The following is a 4,497-nucleotide window of genomic DNA, read 5'->3' as shown; positions in this document are numbered from 1 at the left end:
ATAATTGATTATGGCACAATGTCAGTTTTCCCCAAATGAATGTATCAGTTGAGTAACTTTCATCGAATCTTGATGGAATTTCTTTTGAAAATGTTAGAGAATTTTTTCTGAAAATATAAGGAGACCAAAATAGCCAGGACTTAAAAAAAGAAAAGAACACTGGGAGTGGCTCCTCTTAGCAGATACAAAATGCAACACATAACAGTAGCTACCATTTGTAACCCATCTGTGGTAAATACCATGCCATGACTTTCCTGAACTGCCACAGTTCCCTTCCTCCAACAACCTTATGCAGAGGGACCGCAAGTACTCCCTTTCAGCAGGGACCAGGGAGTTTGTGTACCACTTCACAAAGTCACACAATTGATGACAGGTTTTTGCACAGCACCATCTAATTCTATACCCACCTGCTAAGTTGCCATGCTTTGAGCTACAAAAAGTCAAGCCAGGTAGCATCAGTGCCTAATCTACAAAGGGTCAATGGACCAGAAATGGGTAGTCTGGATTAACTGTTAAAAGAACCCTTCTAAGCAAAAAATATCTTTAAAGAGGTGCTGAGCAATTACTTGCTTATTTTAGAAAAAGAAAACAAAACATCCTCACATTATGTGACCTACTAAAACAAAGTCTAACCAGATTAAGGAGCAAAATGAAAACAAGTACAAAAGAATTTACAATACAGAAAAATATGTGAAAGTCTAGCTGCTCTCATGTTGGAGAAATGCTTTCTACAAAAGAAATCTGAAGGGAAAATTAATAAGAAGATTTGATGACTCAGGGACGCCTGGGTGGCTCAGTCGTTAAGCGTCTGCCTTCGGCTCAGGTCATGATCCCAGGGTCCTGGGATCGAGCCCCGCATCGGGCTCCCTGCTCGGCGGGAAGCCTGCTTCTCCCTCTCCCACTCCCCCTGCTTGTGTTCGCTCTCTTGCTGTGTCTTTCTCTGTCAAATAAATAAATAAATAAATAATCTTAAAAAAAAAAAAGATTTAATGACTCAAAATGTCAAAGATATCTTAACCAAATATCTCAAATTGGTTAAAATTATAATTAAATGTACATACCAGATGTAGAAAGTGCCCATATAAGCTTAATAATATGTATCAAGCTGATTGAAAGTTCTTGTCCTGTGATTCCCTATTCTTGTTCAAAAACTTTATTCTAAGGGAAGCCACCAGCAATGAGGCCAAAGATGAGAGGGTTTGCCCAGCAACAAACTTAGTAAAAGGTGTTAAATAATCTAACTGGAGAAACAAATTCAATAGGAGAAAAGATTAACAAATTCTGGTGCATCTCTATGATACACATTAGCATAGTATTTTCAAAGAACATGGAATGACATGGCAAGCTCTCAGGACAAAAGTTTAAGAGCGTATGTACATCAGGAAAAGAGAAAAATAATGGTCAGATTATGCACTAAAGCTTCAAAGATGGTGATGGGAGAGGGTGGGAATAACGAGAAAGTCTTTTTCTAATTTTTATTTAAATTCCAGTTAGTTGACATAGAGTGTAATATTAGTTTCAGGTGCACAATTTAGTAATTCAACACCCCCATACAGTACCCATGGTTCACCACCAGTGCACTCCTCAATCCCCGTCAGCTATTTATCCCATCCCCCACCCACCTCCCTTCTAATGACCATCAGTTTGTTTTTTCAGAGTCAGTTTCTTGGTTTGTCTCTCTTCTTTTTGTCCCTTTGCTCATTTGTTTTGTTTCTTAAATTCCACATATGAGTGAAATCATATGGTATTTGTCTTTCTCTGACTGACTTATTTCACTTAGCAAAATACTCTTTAGCTTCATCCATGTCGTTGCAAATAGCAAGATTTCATTCTGTTTTTATGGCTGAGGAATATCCCATTGTAAATATATACACCACATCTTCTTTATCCATTCATCAGTCAATGGACACTTGGACTGTTTTCATAATTTGACTATTATAGATAATACTGCTATAAACATATATCCTTTTGAATTAATATGTTTGTATTCTTTGGGTAAATGTCCAGTAGTGCAATTGCTGGATTATAGGGTAGTTCTATTTTTAAATTTTTGAGAAACTTCTATACTGTTTTCCAGAGTGCTGCATCAGTTTACATTCTCACCAACAGTGTGAAAATGTTCCCCATTCTCCACATCCTTGCCAGCACCTGAGGTAGAAAGTTTTACTTTTATGTTTTTTTTTTAAATTTCTGCAATATTTTACTTTTGCATAATAAAAATAATCTACATTTGTAACTGGAAAAGGAGAAGAAATTTAAAACTAAAACACTAGATTCAAAATTGCATATCAAATATGATTATAAATTTTACTTATTTATCCATACATAAATGTAAATATATTTTTTTAAATCATAGCAATTATCAGAAAGGAAGCATGATTGGTAGCTTTCTATCTCTTTTTTTTTTTTTTAAGATTTTATTTACTTATTTGACAGAGAAAGAGCGTGCTTACAAGCAGGGGGAGCAGTAGGCAGAGGGAGAAGCAGGCTCCCCACTGAACAGAAAGCCCGATATGGGGCTTGATCCAGTTCATGACCTGAGCTGAAGGCAGATGCTGAACCAACTGAGCCACACAGGAGCCCACTTTCTATTTCTTTTTTATTAATTTTTATACTTTTCAAAATCTAACGTGTATTATCTCATTGTTTTAATAAGAAAAAATAAACAATGTGCTAACATAAATACAAATCTCAAAATCATTCAGCTTTTCGGCTTCCTGCAAAGCAGATTTTTGTGTGTTGTTTTACGGCATGCGTGGACAAGCCATTTCACATACTTGTGTCTCCAGTTTAAACTATACAAAAGCCGTCCCATTTTCCTTTGTAAGTGTGTCATTTAAAGGTTCAGATGTAGGTGGGTGTAGTATGAGTGGGGAGAAGTCCCCTTTCCCCAGCATCACATTCTGCATTCGTGGCGGCAGGTGGGCAGTTAGGAAGCCAGTGGGGAAGAGCAGAGACCTTCACAGCTCAGAAGGACATCAGCAGAAAAATGTGGGAACTGGATATTGTAAGACCTTGACCCAAGGAAAACCTTCTGGACAGAGTAGAATTTTCCCTTCTCCTGCACTAGGGAGAAGTCAGCTTTGCTGGCAGCATCTGGATCTGCAGGTGAGACAGATTTGAACATCATTGGGATGGGAAGCCCTTTACTGAATTTTTTTATAGTAATGTTCGTATTCGAAAACATGACTTGTTGCTGCTGACAGCTACAAGTTCTCTTCTTCCCTCCTGATGCCACCAGAGTGAAATGAGAGAGGCCTGTGGAATTCTGTAAACAGTGAGGGGCAGTGAAAGTAGGAGTAATCATTCAGAAAAAGAGAGGAATGTCGATTTGCCAAGCACTTGTCTCTCCGTGTATTAACATCCTTTCCCTGCAGAACATGTTTTCCTACCTCCTCACACCCTGGACTCTTTTTACCAACTTTTCTTTTCACACCATGCTAATTCATGCCTTGCGTGCCTTTTTTTATCCCGCTGCGTGGCTGACAAACCTCAAAGTCAGTAGGTGGTCATGGACTTGTGCCCCAGATCCTGTAAGGGAAGTAGGTGCGGAATTGACATGACTCAGGACAGGATCTTTCAGCACCAGTTCTGGGAGCTTCCAGATTGTAGAACGCACGTCCTATCAGCCGCGAACCCACAGGGGCACCTCATTTGGGCCCCAGGCGGGCACAGAGGCCAGACAGCACCTGTGTTCCACGAGGTGGCCTTCCTCCCTTACCCACGATTGGCGGAGCCATGTCCGCAGGCTTGGCAGCCTAAACAGGGCAGGATGTTTCCAAGTATAACCTGCCATTGAAGAAATCAGTTTTATTTTGTCTACACGGGGGTGTCGTTGGCAGCCAGTCTCTCTGACTTCAGCTGATACACCGCTATGGTAGGCAGCCAGGCCAGGTTCAGCCAAGTCAGAAGTCTGGCTGCGGTTTCTGTGCTTCTTGGACACCATCAGGAAGGAGCTGTTCTTTCAGATTGCTCATTAATTGGCAAAACAAACATTTTGTTCTCTTGAGTGATTTGGTTACCAGTTCCAAGACAGATGTATATTTTTAGATCTTCTTATGTGACAATTAGATCTTCTTGTCACGTGAATTCTTTTTCTTTTCTTAAGTCCAGTGGTGAAATATTTTGCTCACAAAGCAGTAAAACCTCATGCAGCCAGTTCAGGGGGGAACTGAACGACGAGGATGGGATTCGAACCCACGCGTGCAGAGCACAATGGATTAGCAGTCCATCGCCTTAACCACTCGGCCACCTCGTCACTTGCATTTGTCTTCTCTTTTATATATGATTTAAAGAGTAGTCAGAAGAGCTGTTTATTACCCCAGTCCCGGGAGAATAGAGGCCCAGCGGTCGATCTGGGGAGATGAAAGATTGAACAGCAGATTATTTAGGCAGAATGTTCCCCTCAATACACAGAGTATTTCAAGTGCTTTTAACTTTTATAAATCTATTCAGCATGCCTGCAGAAGTGATAGAAGCCTTTTTGCTTTCCATGGA

The 4,497-nt window shown here is 40.2% G+C and overlaps 1 non-coding gene across 1 annotated transcript; it reads right to left on the bottom strand.

Moving 5' to 3' along the window:
- Nucleotides 1-4,176: 4,176 nt before the first annotated feature.
- Nucleotides 4,177-4,258, bottom strand: TRNAS-GCU. Its single transcript has one exon. It is a non-coding gene; the product is annotated as a tRNA-Ser (tRNA).
- Between the last annotated feature and the right edge of the window lie 239 nt (nucleotides 4,259-4,497).

The sequence above is a fragment of the Neomonachus schauinslandi genome, chromosome 10 (assembly GCF_002201575.2).
Source record: "Neomonachus schauinslandi chromosome 10, ASM220157v2, whole genome shotgun sequence".
Taxonomy (NCBI): domain Eukaryota; kingdom Metazoa; phylum Chordata; class Mammalia; order Carnivora; family Phocidae; genus Neomonachus; species Neomonachus schauinslandi.
This window is presented reverse-complemented; position numbering and strand designations above follow the sequence as displayed.